This window comes from Drosophila erecta, unplaced genomic scaffold, assembly GCF_003286155.1.
Source record: "Drosophila erecta strain 14021-0224.00,06,07 unplaced genomic scaffold, DereRS2 tig00000126-arrow-pilon, whole genome shotgun sequence".
NCBI classification, from domain to species: domain Eukaryota; kingdom Metazoa; phylum Arthropoda; class Insecta; order Diptera; family Drosophilidae; genus Drosophila; species Drosophila erecta.
This window is the reverse complement of record NW_020825209.1, coordinates 10,259,784-10,275,854: the sequence shown is the minus strand read 5'-3', so window position 1 is coordinate 10,275,854 and position 16,071 is coordinate 10,259,784. Positions and strand designations below refer to the sequence as shown.

Here is a 16,071-nt window from a genome sequence, read left to right as displayed (position 1 = left end):
CAACAGCAGCGGGCCAAAATAAAAATATATGTATACAAAGAAAAGGCGATAATTTAATCTGGTTAAAACTGCGAAGGCTATGGCCAAGCTATATAGCTCGATTTTCCCAGGAGTAAAGCTGCTATGCAGCACACTTTTGGTCGCGTCTAAGCAAATTAAAAACTTTTGCTCCCGGGTTCCCGCTTCCACATGCTCATTTCCCTTAGCTTTTCTTTTTTCGGTCACGTCTTTTCGGGCTCTTTTCATTTTTCATTTTTTTTGTTTTTTTTTTGTATTTCAAGTCATGTTTAGTATATTGTATACGCATAAATTGTGTTTATGCAAAAAAATCCAGCCGGCAATAAAGTATGCCTTCAATTTTGCGCAATAAAACGGGCAAATGCGAAACAAATGTGACGCAGCTGACGGATACGAAAAAGATCTTTTGGCTATTGGAAGGTTGCAAGATGTCAATTGAAGTGGCTCCTTGGCATGAAGTGCAAATGGTATTGTATTGGGGCTCAATACAATCCATGTGAGTTGGGATAATACACGAGTATATAGGTATGTGCTACACGTATGTACTGACTGGGTCATAAAAAGGTGGCATAAAGCAGCGCCTAGATGGAAATCGAGAGAGACAGGCGAGGCTTATAAATATGCGCGACTTTATGGCCTTTTGGAAGTGTTATGTGCGAATTTCCCTTCGCATTCGCATTCGCATTCACATTTTCCCTTTTCCTGGTTTCTGGTTTCTGGCCAAGTAGCGGCAGCAACACCTGCCCCCTTTTTACACGCAGGAAAAGCCGGAAAATCGACAAAGAAGCAGCTGGCATTGCTGATTAAAGTGCCAGTCGCACACACCCACACACACAGAATACATACAATATATATATATTTATATAGTATATATAATCATACATAAAGCAGGCACCACACACCACGCACCGCGCAAAAGTCAAAACTCAAACTCAAACTCAAAAGTTTCCTGTGTCGTCGCGTAGTGAGCGGCCACGCCCACGTGCTCTCGAAAAGAAGGCGGCAGGCGCTAAGTAGCAGGTAAGTGCGGCAATAAAAATAAATGGCAATCGCGAGCCGCGCATCAACTTTTTCGCACATTTTATTGGCTACGCCACGAAAAAAGTGCACAGGGAGAAAACTAGATCGATTTCAGCTAGACTTTTGCATCAAACTCTTAATTAACTTCTATGATAAGCCAGCAAAGTACATATGAATACAGGGTATAACTAATTTCTAAAGCTCCACCTAACATATATCTGAAACAGAAATACCCTTGCGTTAATAGCAGGATTTACTCAAAAACGCAAAGGTTCCTTAAAGTTGCTTTGTTTTGCATGCGCCGTAATAATAAAAAAATAATATTACTTAGGCCCAACTTACATGGTAATGTATATTTTTTACTGTGTGGGCATAAACGGGAAATCTTCAGAGCCGTAGAGAGCTATTGAATGCGGAGTATAGACACTCCTAGAAATGGAATAGTAAGCCGAATTTTTGATAGAGGCTTGTAAATTCACATGCTAACTCTTTAAGTTTGATCTTCAGTCAGGAAGTACATGTAATTGAAGAAGTTATGGAGATTATGGTTATGGAGATTATTTAAGATTTTAAAGCCTTCAAGTTTGGAAATAATCTATACTAGTTTGTAATTCTTGGATTATATTTAGCGGGGATTTCCTTTTTCCAATTTCCTTTTAAGAAATTAGTACGACCTGTAGTTTAATCTAGCTAATGAAGCAGAGCACTTCGTTGAGAAGATATGCGCTTTAAAACTCGGAAAATCTACAATAATGTTCGCATGAAAGCGCGGTCCACTGAAATACTCAGCGAAAGTGCGTTTTCTCCATCGATTGAATGTGCTCCTAAATATTTCAGAAAGGCGAATAGCATTTTTCCATAGTTCCCTGGCCCCCAAGGCTAGTTTAATTTATTTCGCTATTTTATTTCGAGCCGAGCCACTTGTACTTGTATACCTTTAAAACTTTCTGTCTGTCTGTCTCCCAGGAAACGTTGTTTGGCGCGCTTATAAATGCCATAAAAAAAAGAGTCCATTACGGGCTAAATGTGTTTGCCGTATGTATTCCGTTACGTCGAGTGGGTTACGAGTTGCCAACTCCGGCGGCCATATGGGCAATAACCCGCAATAGCCCGCACTTCCGACCTCCGAACTCTCCGACATATTTGCATTGTAATGCGAGCCGGGAGCGGTGATCACTTATGGCAGGTGTCGACAGTTTGTTTTTGGACGGCCATACAGCAAGGAGTCAGCCGCCGGAGTCCTTCGAGTGATGAAGATGAGGACTTAATGTTTCGGTCTCTGTTTCTGTTCCTGTTTCTGGTCTTGTTTCCCCACCTCGTTTCGGCCTGTCGTCATTCGCCGTAATGTGTTATGTTATGCGTTGCAATCCACGATTTGATTGCCCCAGATTATGATGGTCTCTTTGTTTCGGTTTTTGGGTAGTGCTGCTGGTGGAGGATACGGATAAGAATCCACATGCCACAGCTGGATTTGAGTTCGCTTCCGCAGGGTAATTGGTCATTACAAATGCATTTAAGCAAAGACGGAATTCACTGGACACGTTTCAAGTTAAAGAGATATTTACAGAAATGATACAATAAAATATTTTTTTGTTAGCATTTTGTATGTTCTTAAGCAAACTATTAGATATTTATTGCAATTTTATAAGAATGTGATGCGCTGCCCTTTCAGATAATATTTTATCATAAGTTACTTGGTGTAAAATCGAATTTGAAACACCGCACAAATAATATATTCAATATTAGCAAGAGCCTATTTTATAGTTCGGACAGATTAAAAGCTAATTTGTTGGATTTAATGCAGTTGTGCGTGATTGGCTATGCACTCCATCCATTTTATCCACTCGCTATCCATCTGTATGGTATCATCTATCAATATGCTTGCCCATTATTTGACACTACGGGGGGTCTTATCCATTTGCCATCTTTCAGGCTTTTAGTCAAGTGGAATCCATAAATCTGCCGGCCATCCAGCTAGCTACCTACCCCGCATTAAATTTGAATTTGCCACGCTAAATCTTTAAAAGTGCAGATGCTGCATATCGGATCGAATAACCGACATATATCATGCCAGTAAAAAGTGCGCCAATCGGACACTTTGGACATACTGCTGCTCCATTCAGGCATCTCATTTCGTTTTCAATCCCTCTGGCATGCCACGCCCTGCCTCTAAGCCCGCCCCCGCATCCATTTAGAAGGCTTCCTGACCGGAAAGACCGCGAGGACAACGGGAAAAGCAATAAACTTGTTTGTATTTGTATTGCACTTATGCGCTGATTGCTTTTCAGCGCAATTTGCTTTTAAGCGATTCCTAGTGAGGACTGTCGGTTTTCCCCTTTTCTGCCACGCCCCCAGCTCGACGCCCACCTGCTCATGCCCGCCGCACCACCCGATTTTGGTTAGTTAAGACGCAGCTCATCAGCGTTCTCCATTTTCCATTCGCCGGCTCATTACAAGATGAGGAGCACAGTTTTCAAGACAAGAAAGGAAAAGCGGAAAAAACACAAACCATTGAGTCACCTTCCACACACACACGTACAGGAGCATACACACACTTTTCCAATCTGCCCACACACACACACCCACTCACATTGACTCTTACATCCTGGCACTCAGCGGTGTTTGCTAACGCCTCCAACGCTTCGAAGTGCACACAATCCCATACATTCCATGTTAGGTTCGCAAACCATATCCACACTGGAAAAACACTCCACTGCGTTTGGGGCAGCAACATAAATCTCGTTGGTCTTGGAATTATTTGGTAAAGTATGCCAAACTCTATTAGCTACAACGGTGTGAGTAATTTAATAGTATTATTTAGCATATAATAGATTTTGATTTGCATCAAAGTCATCGTAAACCGGATTTAATATGGAAATACTTATTGTTTTAATTCACTTATAGTCATATGTCATATGTGACTTTAATGGTTTCTTAATATAATTATTAATGGAAGCAAAGCTAAAAGTGCAGGGAATATATCTTTCACAAGACACAAGTGCTTGGATGTATACTTTCCGGCCGTAGAGCCATCAAAAAGCGGATGCTTCTTGTTGGAAATCCGGCAATTAGAGGAAATTCGTTTGTGTATTAATTGGTATGGTTCCTTTTGTTTACTTTTTATCGCTCTGCCACCCCGATCCATTTAAGACTGTTTACTTTTCGCTCAGTGCAGGTGAAGGTCCGGGTTCGGGTCCGGGTCCGGGGTCTCCGTCCGGGTGCCGGTCATGTCCGTATCCGTGTCCGTGTCCTTGTCCGTGTTGGTGTTGGTGTTGGTGTTGGTGCTGGTGTCTCTGTGTCCATGTCCGCTTCCCATGTCCATGTCCGTGTTCGCTCCGCTTGTTCATTTTCAATTTCGTTTACAGCATAGAAAATTTGAGTTTTTTCTCTGTTTGTGCTTTCCATTTTATTTCATCTTCATTTTCATTTCAACGACTTTGATAGCGTTGGTACTGGCTCGCCCCCTTTTTTCCCCCTCAGGAATTCCACTTGTTGTTGTTGTTGTTTTCTGTGGGGTGTTTTGAGTGTTTGGGTGATTTTGATTGTGGGCTGATGGGCGGATAGGTGGATAGCTGGATAGCTGGCCGACTGGCAAGGAACCTCGCCTAGTTACTTACTTTAAAACACATCTATCTCGCAGATACGGGACTCAACGAAATCGAGCTGCTCCGTTGTTATCTCGTTGCCGTGGTTGTATTTTTAGACCCCGGCCATTGTCATCGTCATCTGATTTGCCGTAATTGTTTTTGCTGCAACCAGACCAGAGCAACGAAAGCAAATCGGTTATCTTTCCATTCCGAGCCGTAATGGTCCAGTCATCTGGATTCGGTATTCGGGTTGCAGGTTACGGGATTCTTGATTCAGGATTCCAACTACAACACAGACAGCAAAACAAACCGACTAAATGCTGGCAGGACATTGTTGTTTCAGATCCGCACTGGAACACGGTTTAAATGGTGGAATGTCATTTAAAAGGATTAGGCATCCTGGTGGCTTGTAATCTCATCGCATGCAATGTTTTCTGGTTCTTTTGGGTCACTGATATCACCACTTGGTGGAGCAAAGTATTTGGTTTTAATGGAAGTGAACATCTATTTAAAGATTTTGAAAAAATATTTTTCGATTGGTTATTTATTATTATAAAGTGTGATTTATTGAGTATCGCAAACTAAAAAGCCTATTGCTAGTGCAAAGTTATTGGCAGTTTCGTATTCTGTTTGAAGTGCCCTATCAACGGATTTCATTACATTGCAAAATAAATCCGAACAATTGAAAATCCTTGAACCTTGACCGATTTTCATCGGAATCCGAATGCATTGTAAATGGCATGCACATCGATGATATTTTAATAGTTGGCCGTAATCTATTTGCTGTCTTGCATAGTTTATAATGATTTGTTGCCAGGGCTAATCTGTTGCCCGCTGTTCACCACATTGTTTTTATAATTCGTTGGCCCTGGATTTCCTGAAGTGGGCGATTTCAGCTGGTGGTGGTTGTTAGCTCACAGAGTTGCTCTGAAAAGTATGCAACAGAAATTGTTGCCATTGTTGCCATGCTGCGAATTCAATAAACGAAAAACGCAAGCGAAACGAAGAAATGAAAAGGCCAAGCAACGAGAACAGAATTTCAGCATTTCAGCCATACCAAATTGCCATTCTCGGCCATTCCAGCTCTGCGACCATCTTTCCATTTCACCATTTCACCATCTTACCAGCTTTCAGTTTTTCAGTTTTTCCAGCTCTTTCGGTTTCTTTTGGTTTTCGCCCAGTTCAACAGTTGTGGCTGCTGTATTTTTGTTTATTGTCATTTCAGTTGTGCCGTGCTGCTTAGTGTAGCAAGGAATCCCGTCGCGGGGTTGCAATTCCTGCTGCATTATCCTTTATTATATTGCCGGCATTAACGTTTCCGTTTGTTCCTGCCACATGGAGAACACCACAAGAGCCTCGTTCTGGTGCAGCGAGAAAAACGGGTTTGTTTTCGAAATCAATGCAAGAATGCAATACAAATAATATATTGTGTAACCACTTTTGAGTAACACACACAATTATGAAATGCCTAAAGTGTTCTTATCATAATTTCTAAATCATAAACTCATTGATGGTTTATCGCAGTGCATTTGGATAAAATATGCATGTCGTTGTCGAAGCTGCAGCTCAGATTCTGGTTTTCATTCCGTTTCTGTTTCTGGTCCTGAGACGGCCAATAAGCCCAACGATCCTTGGCCCTGTTTATTTGTTGCTGCTTCTTTTGCACCGCTCAGCGCTGCTTATTGCCCCTCATTTGGTTTACTCTTAACTGATTTCTGTGTGTTATTTTTAAAAAGGAATTTCAACAATTGCACACGCAATCCAGCCCTTAAATAATAAATAAGCCACGCCACGCACACGCACACGCACACAGCTCAGTGGGGTGAAGACGGGGAAAGCGGCACATGGCCAAAGCCGCAGGACGATTGTCCTTTTGGCCAACTCAGCTGGAGTCTGGGTTAAGTGCGGCATTAACAATCAATTACAAGCATTACGAGCCGTAAAACTGACGCATTGACCAAATACCAACTCCTCATGTCCGGCGAATGCTTGCTCGCTGGACATGAGAAGTTGCTATTCGTATGGCCATGGACATGGGACATGGGGCATGGGTATGGGAACGGGTATCCTTTGCTGAGCGAACGAGGATGGCATTACTCACACACACCCATACACCGAAAATAGCGTTCGCTGTGAAAAATGTTGCGTGCGAAGTAAGCCCGGCGGGCAAAAGGGAATCAAGAAATGGAAATGGAAATGGAACTGGAACTGGAGATGGAGATGGAGATGGCAATGGAGCAGGAGCTGCAACCTCAGTCTCAGCGGTGTCTGAGTTACGGTTTGTTGGCTCCTTGTATAATAAGCCAAGGGATATGGCCACGAGGAGAAATGGGAGCTATTGTCTTACAGACGGCAGCCGCATTCGTGCAGGGATATATTTTCTGGATCACTCCCCAGAAAGTCTTGGAAAAAGGTTTAAAAATGCAATAACATGTAGCTCGAATTGTTTGCGAATTATAAATGTATAATGCTATCTAACTAGCAAATAACAAGGCAGTTAAAGAAGAAAATATGCAACAGTACGTATACGTAATCTTGGTCGCTTTCTATGATTATTTCCAGCGCCTCTGCTATTTTATTTTGTTTCATCTGTGGAAGATATTGTCAATTGGCCCTGAAAATAAGGTGCTAATGAAAACGGGTTAAGTTAAGCTAGATAGCCCCAATGCACCCAACTCATGTGCTTACCCAAACTAGATGAACAGATGAGCCAATACAATACAATAGCCAATCCTATTAAGTTCGTTTTCGCAGGATTGGGTCTGCAATTTAATTAGCTCAAATGACACGGGACACATGGCCCAAATGAACCTGCTCCAGCCTTGGGATTTTCCGCTCATTAGTTGATGACATTTTAAAGCGGGTCACAGACACTTTTTTCCTTTGAAGTGCATCTGACAATCGTTTCGTTTTGTCTTGGTCCTGTCAAAAAAAAAAACGACAAAAATAAACCTCCTGAAAATGTGTCTGGGCGCCCTTGCTGCTTTGTCTTGTCGTTTCTTTTAATTTTTATTTCGGGTTTATTATTATTTTTATTTGTTTTTTGTTCTAGTTCCATGTTGTTGCGTTCGCACTTGAGCGACAAAACAAACGATGTCGACGCCGGCAAAATAATACAAATAAATTTTATTGTGGTCAAGTTATACACGCACACTTGCCCATTACTAACTCGCACAGTTGCAGATGTATAGATACAAGCACGGATACAGATGCACTGCGAGAAATTGCAGTTGTGTGAATACATCTACAATGTAATGCAAATTATGCATTAATCACATTATCTTGATTACATTATTTCATTTAACCTGCATCTTGTCTTTACTTGACCATATTTTCCTGTCACTTGCGGAGTAATTTTTATTTATTTTTTTTTTTGACTGCAAGGATATAGAGAGTGAAACAGAGGCGACCATCAAGCAAATGCCAGACGCATTGTGCACAGATTTATGCCGCCTGTCTCCCCGCCCAATTTTCCCACCCACTGTTGGCCATAAAAAATGAGTTGCCGCTGGTGGTCGTCAGCTGCTCGACTCGACCTGCCCCAGTGGTCTTACTCCCCCTCCCCCGCCTTGCCAGCCGACTTTTCCCGCCCCCGCAGCACTTTAATGGCCATTGTTATGACCGTTATGTTGATTATAAGCTTCTCATACAAACGGGGCTCCCCTTCTCCCCCTGCCCTACCCATGCCCAACCGACCACTCCGAACTTAAACAAGCTAACTGCATAGAAGCGTGTAAGCCTCTGACATTTTTGGGTCTAAACCGGAGCCCACTCACCTCCGCCCGCCCCCTTTGAAAATAGAAAAACAACAAGAGAAATGAAAATAAAAAATTTACTAAATTTGAATTTTCCAACTGCGCCGAAAGGTGTAAAGCCTGATGAGGGTTAAGCGGTGTCCGACTCTGTGCGTGTGCGAGTGTGTGTGTGTGAGCGGCGGTGCACTGAGAGAAATGCCTTTATAAATTTATAAATTAATAAGATATTAACTAACAAGTTGCTTAGGCAATCTCTTTGTTGAATAAAAACTATTATTCATGATCTTGCCCATATTGTATGTATGTATTTAGACTTTTATAGTTATACATTATGCTTTTATGCTTTTTTCGTCGCTTCGGACTCTGACAATAATGTCAGTATCGAAAATATTTAGTTCGCCACACCGATTTCGGGCAGTGCATCCGAGTGTGCTGCGCCAGCGGAAATGTTTTTGCCTTGTCCGCTGACGGAGCACAAACCAAAAAGGGGCAAAGCTAATGGAATGGGCACTGGGTGGCTGAACAGGGGAGAAGATTAAAAAAGTGTATATAAACAACATTTCATTGCCGGCAACGTTCAGCCTTCCCCGCCACTAGCCCCTTAGCTCACCCAACCCACTGAACCCACTGAACCCCCTTTTCCCCATACCATGTTCCCCCCCTCTCCACCCGACGACCCACCTGCCCGCTTTATATTGAAATATTTCTGTGGCCATGCAAATTTAATTCGCCATATGAGGAAAACAAGCGAAAACCGAAACCGAAACCGAAACTGAAGCCAAAGCCAAAGCCTCTTGGCCCCATGTGTGCTAATTGGCGGTGCCGCCAAAACCAGCGGTTCCAGGGGCGCTGGTTGAGGGGGGCGGCGGGGTGGGGTGCACATGGTGCAGTGGTGCGGTGGTGCGGTGGCGAAAGGGAGCGTCACACAAACAAACGCAAACAAACACGGCCGAGTTAGTTAATTTTTTAAAATGCCGCTAAGCTGCAAAACCGTTCAGACGGCATGCATGCACTGCAAATAAATCTATATTCCCAATAATCACAAGCTAAATATGTTCTCTCGACTCTGAAAAGGTATTCTTATACCTATAATACTTTATTAGGCCTAGCAATGATAAAATTGATATTGAACTATATATTTCATTGATCAATTTCAAATGCGAGCATGAAGATCCATTTATCAAAAATATACAAAAACGGATCTTCAATGGCCAAATCCTTCATCATCTGCTAGCTGTTCTCTTGTCGAAACTTCAACAGTTTCGTTTTTTCCCTCCTAATGCCTTGATTCTTGTCCTGAAAGGCTGTCACACCTTTTGGGGGCTGGCATTTTTTGCGAGCTGGAACATTTTTGGGCTGGTTTGCTTACTCAAGGCGGCCACGCCCCCAACCCCGTTGCCGTCCATCTGCGGTCGACAAAAGGACGTCGGGGTAAGGGATGCCTAAGGCTTTGCGGTTTGGACTGTTGTTTCTGTTGCTGTGTTGGCTCCTGTCATTCCCAGAATGAAGCCGAAAAAGCCACTGGATCAGGAGCAGAATTTCGCAAGGGGCAGCGGCGGACCGGAAGCGCTGCACTGCGTTCACTTCCGGCCGTCTGGCCATCTTTCTTGCCATGCTTAGGATGGCCAAACCATATCCAGCCCGCCAGCCAACTCAGCCTTCATTTAGTTATTCCCTCTTGCCACACCGTAGCCCTGTTTCCAGTTCATTTAACATGCCATTTGTTGGGCCATATCAAAATGGATTTATTGTTGTAGTTGCTGCATAAATTATGGCGCTTTTACGCACTTTTCACCACGGTGACCGGCTAAAAGAGATTGGCTTACCGAGAAAGCCAGCCTATTTTCCCGGCTCTTTGTCTCAGTGCCCAAGTAAATTGGCTTTGGATGGCGGAGTGGATTCGATTCGAGCCACTTAGGCCGGGAATGCAAATGGGGAGTAGGAAATCTCCTTGCACCACTTGCAGAGTAGAAAAAGTCCAGAAGACCCGACTTATGTTCCCCTTTAATGCGATTCGGTTTTCTTGGTCTTTTTCAGTCATTTTTTATTATATTTGCTTGCCAATTGTCAAAATGATATGGGGAATCTACTGGATCATTCCAATAAACGAATTTGTTTATACAAATGTATGCCAGAGAACGGTTTATTAATTTTAAAAAATAATCCTTTTTTTGGCTACAACAACACATATATTGGCCCAAATATGGCTTCTTATTAACTTTCCAGTAAATTGGTGTTCATATATGATCATTTTTTTAGTTGTCTTTTTTTTCCAAAATTTAATGCGAAAATTAAAGAAGGAAATATTTTACCCTAGGCTGTCACAAAGTGACACTATTATTATATTAGCTGTATATCAATTTTTAGCCAAGTTGCGATCAAAGAACTGATCAGCCTGTCTGCCCAAAAATTTGAAATAATTAACCAAAGAAAATATATATTTCCCTTGAATTAATTGGTAATTAGCAACATAAATCAGTTATTTGTTGTAGCTGTAAGGACACTTTTACTTAGCTTTGCTGTAAGATCTTTATTAACCCAATTATGATACAAGCAAATGTCTATTTTGTAATACTCATTTTACTGGCTAACCAAACTAATCCAGTTGCATGGTTTGCATTATAAAGATGCCCCAGTTTGCCTGCTTCTTTATCTAAGCCAGTTTGGCTCTCCGTTGCCGTCGATCAAACTCGTGGCCATATCTAAAGTACGGCCTTTGTCAGCCATCTAGTTCTATCGCAAAATCATTGCCTGAAAATCCCCATTTCCCCATTTTCGGGGTAAACAAAGCCCATTTTTCGGTGCATGCTATTCGCTTCCGTTGAACGTTGAACTTTCCCCAGCTTTCGAAGGCAGAATGCAAATTGCTTTCGAAATAATTGCACTGACAGGGGTAGCAAGAACAAAAAAAGAGAAAAAAAATGAAATTAGAGGCTGGGATTTTACGGATTGAGTTTAGATTTGGGGCTAGTCACCTGCAAAGAGCTCAAATATTTTCTGGCCATTTCCTTTTGCTGACAAAATACATACCTACATACTTGTGTGTATGGATAGTCAACTTCTGTACCCTGTAATATCAAAGAAATAAAATATATAAAACCACTAAGCGAAGGGTGGGGAGAGAAAATTCGAAACAGATTTCAAATCTATTTAAAAGTTATGGCCGCAACTATTTGCGTCCTGCAATGTTGATGCTTTTGGGCTAGAGGGACGCAAGGACAAAGGATGGCAGGTGTATATAGTATATAATATATGTATATAAATGTATATATAAATGTATATAAATGACCAGAGGCCAGAATGCAAAGTGCGACATGCAAAATTGCGCAAACCCTTTTTGCCCCAAAATATCTTTCGATGGCCACTGAAAGTGGAGCTGTTGATGATGCCGGGTGACGTTGCCCAAACTTTTTGACACTTTAAAAACTTTGCCCACACACTCACACAGACACACACACTGAGATACAAACACCACCTCACACATACTAACACTGACACGCTCACACATATTTGGCAAGCCTGGCTTTGAAAGTTACGTTAAATGGTTTTAAAGGTTTCGGTTTTAGAAATATGCCAGGGTTGCCAACTTGTGGCTGCCTCTAAAGTTGTCCATGTCCCAATGATCCTGGGATGCGAATCCCTTTGCAGGTGTCGGTGGCTCTCTCTAATGAAATTCTGTATTTTTCTACTTGCTTCAAATGTGAATTAGTTTTCTGCTCTCACGCCTATTTCTGCCAGCTTTTCCCATTTTATTTGCTGACATTTTGCTAATTTTGCTGCTTGTCCCCTGTGTTTGAATTCACATTTGTCAATAACTTTCGTTTTGCAGCCACATTTTTCTATTAGCCCAACACTTGTGAGCCCCAAAACGAAGGTGGCTGTTATATTTACATACACATTTTGCCATCGTAATGAGAGTTTGCTGGTTGATGAATAAAGTTTGCTCTACAAATGTTGAATGACAGGCGAGTAGTGTTTGTTTTACTAGTTATCCACGCTTTCAGCGATGATTTCAGTATTTATTCATAGTAATTGTCGAAATAGCAGCCAATGATGATGAAATTGACAAAGCTTCTCAAATTCAGGAAATACTTTTGTGGTTTTTGGTTTTGTGAAGATATTTGTGCAATAAAAACAAGCTATCGTGTTTATGGACTCTTTAATGCCAAAGTGAAGGCTGAACAACATAATTTTTTTACTTGTGAATTATTTAAAACCTTCTGAGCAAATTATTGCCGCGCCTTTTGTTTGAATTATCCTTTTGGCACAGAGGAAAAACCCTTTGTCCTTTATCTGCGTCTCACCTATAATAAAAACATGAGTTCCTTTTGCTCTTGCATATTCATAGCTTTACTTTTGCGGCACAGATCTTCTATTACTCCTTTTAAATACGGCTCTTTGACTGGCTTACATTCCATTTATTTTTTTTATTTTTGCCAGCTTATTCCAGTTTGCTCCTTTGGGTTTTTTTGATTAATGAATCTATTTCGGCAATGGGGAATTGTGAAAGGAGTCTGTGAGTCCTGGAAGTCCTGCGACTGCTCGGCTGCATTTTGCCTCAATTTGTCAGAGACGACTGCGATTATGGGGTCTCAAATAAAGCGAAAAAAATGTAACGATGTGCACAAAGCGACAATTTGGTGCTTTTCTTGGCCAGAACAGAACTCATTAAGGCTAGAGCTTACAATCTCGATGAACACTTGCCACTTCTTTTTTTGGGGTTCGACGCACTCTTTTCTTTTCATTTTTTTGTATTCCCATTTTTGACGCCTGACGAAATTTTACACTTTTGACATTTTTCAGCATAATGAAAAGCAATAACATTTTTATAATATTCCGCCTCGCACCCAGCCAGCAGTCCATTTTGTTTGAACATCATTCAAATATTTGCCCGAATGATTCGTTTCTTTATTCTTTGTGGTGTTTTATTTATGCTTTATGTTTTTGTTCATGTTTTTTGCTCGTTTTTCGAATGTACAATAAATAAAATGTGGAGTGAGGGAGAAATCTGCAAATGAATCGCTCTATTATGGTTGTGTCCTGTGATGTCCTGTCACACACACACCCAAACGTATTCGCATGATGGGAGATGTGAGACTGAGGAACAACTACAAGCGATGCCATTTTTTATCGACTGTCATTTATTTATTATTTATTTGATATGTTCAACTCGATTTTTTCACTCGCCAAACGATTTCGCCTTACAGCTTTATCCTGTCCCGTCACTCTCATTTCATAATTTTTTGTGTTTGTTTTATTATTGTTTTTGTTTTTGTTCTTGTGGCTGGTTGTTTGAATTTATGCTCAATAATTTAATAGGACATCAGTTTTATGGCTTTGCTGTGGCATTAAATTGGAAAGGGGTTCTTTTGGCCACAGAATCCATGCTCCATACATCATATACCCCCCCTCCTTCCCATAAACAGAACACCCCCTACTTTTGCCGCATGGCCTACGCACTAGCATAAAATTTTATGACTGAGGCGATGCCAATTTGCGAAACGCAATCAAACAAATAAACAAAAAAAATAAATAAGGCCGGCAAAGGCGAATGCGAAGTGGTTGCGGAAGTGTGAGAGATGTGACCCCGGCAAGTTGTAAATTTCCGTAATTTACTTGATTGCCCCGACAAGCTCGACAACCCTGGCCACCTGTCGTCGCCCCCCTCATCGTTCTGCCGGAGCCCTCAGCAGCCCCATCATCAAGGTCCTTGTGCTCCTTTTGGTCCTCAAACTCCCCGGCAGGCCGACAATGGCACATAATCAACGAAATCGCGCATATTAAAATTGTGAATGAACGCGCATTACGACTTCACACGTCTCGAGGACAGCGAAAGGTTCACAGGATCATAAATCCTCTGATAGCCAAAGTCGAAGGGTCTTGAAAATGCAATAAAACAGAAAATGTCAGCCAAAACAGCCGTTCAATTATTTAATTCAATAATGGTGGAATAAATAAAATATAAACTTGTTCACGAAACAACTCACCTACAAATACGATAATAATAATGAAAATCAATGCCAAGCCGTGATGATTAGAGCGATTTTTTCTGAGCGGTAAATTTAAGAAATCAAAAAAGAGGCAATCCGCTTCAGCCCGATTAGAGCCAGTCAAAATCCCCCAAAAGGCGCTACCAACATCGTATCGCTGGCAATAAACTCGGGTAATTGGAAATGCTATTTCTATACCAGAAGCACTCATATCGCGTATACGCCACCGTCGCCGGTCTTTTGTCAGTGGATTGCTGTTGATATTCCGACGGCTTGTTTGCCGCCCTCAAAAACGGCGGAGGGAGGCAGGGAGGCAGCGGGGCTTTGATTACAAACACATCAACATTTAACACAATTTGCATTTTCATAGGTTCTAAAAAGCAGCAAAACAAACACACACACACTCAGCGAATTGGCGATGGCAGTGAAATAAGAAATGAGCCGAAAGTGAAACAAAAACCCAACCAAATGTGGGCCAAGTTCGGGGCGGCAGGAGCGGAACGAAACGAAACGGAAGCGGAGCCAGAACCCGAGCGTTAAAGAGCTTTCCTTCAGCGGGCGGACGGGTGCAGAGGGGAATGCGGAAACGGAAGCGGGCGCTTGCATTAGCGGAAGTTGTCTTACAAGCGACAGGCGGTATTTCTGGTCTGGCTCTTCTGGCTTCGGGGATATTACGAAAATAATTCACGAAATGAGAGAAGAACCCAGGCAGCAGCCAAAAAAAACTGCTCCAGAGCATTTCGCACTTCACCTCCTTGGAGACTCATGCGGTTGATTTGGCAGCGCCACGCCCACCTCCGCAGCCGCCCCCTCGGCTGTCATATTCATAACAACATTTAAACATGCGCGCAATTCGAAACCAACTTTTAGTCACGGCTCGTGATGTGGGCAAGGCATTTTGGGCATTCTGTCCAGAAAACCCAATCAAAAACTTATTTTGAGAAAACATCTTAATCAGTTCAAGTTAATTTGATTTTTGCCAGATATATATATTTGTTGATATTGAAAAATGTATTAATGCAAGTATTTAAAAGTAAAGTTTCCTTAATAGCAAAAAATGTTGAAGTTACAGCCCATTTCATATTAATGGGTACCACCCATTCGATCCCTCGTCATGCCAGACTGTTGTGTCATGTTTTTTGAGTTAAAGTTTACGTTCTTTGGTGTTGCTCGACATTGTCTTCTGGCTCCCTTTGACACGTGCGTATCGGCGGTGCTGCCAGCCAACACCACCCACCCTATAGGGTATGCTACCCCTAGCCTACCCTACCCCAGCATAGCCCTCCTTTTGCCAGGACCCTTATTTATGATGTTCATTTGCAGAGCTTAGCATAACTGCCAGCGAGTGAGTGGGAAATGGAAAAGTGGAAAAGCGCGAGGCAGCGGGAGCGCGCGGCTCATAACTCAGGACATGAGCTGGGAAATGGGTGGCTTTTCCTAGGGGGTGGGGGATAGAGGGATGCCGTCTATGCTTGGACCAGGTAGTGCTATAAAAAGAAGTTACAATGCCAAAGAACGGAGCCAAACGGAACGCTTGCTGGCCGTAAACAAAGGCGAATTGTCGCTGCCTGTCGCCGTTTTGTCATCGCCTTCTAAATTATGTCACGTAATTAAGCTGCATTAATGTGATAGTCCACAGACAGCACATATATATATTGTATATATAAATATGTGTATATAGATGCAGGGGAACATATCTAT

The 16,071-nt window shown here is 42.1% G+C and overlaps 1 long non-coding RNA gene across 1 annotated transcript in view; it reads left to right on the top strand.

The window, feature by feature from the left end:
- LOC113564511 overlaps positions 1–16,071 on the top strand; it is a 32,621-nt gene that overhangs the window by 1,543 nt on the left and 15,007 nt on the right. The window contains exon 2 of the long non-coding RNA XR_003408056.1: positions 907–1,038. This is a non-coding gene — a long non-coding RNA (uncharacterized LOC113564511). The remainder of the gene's footprint in view (positions 1–906; positions 1,039–16,071) is intronic.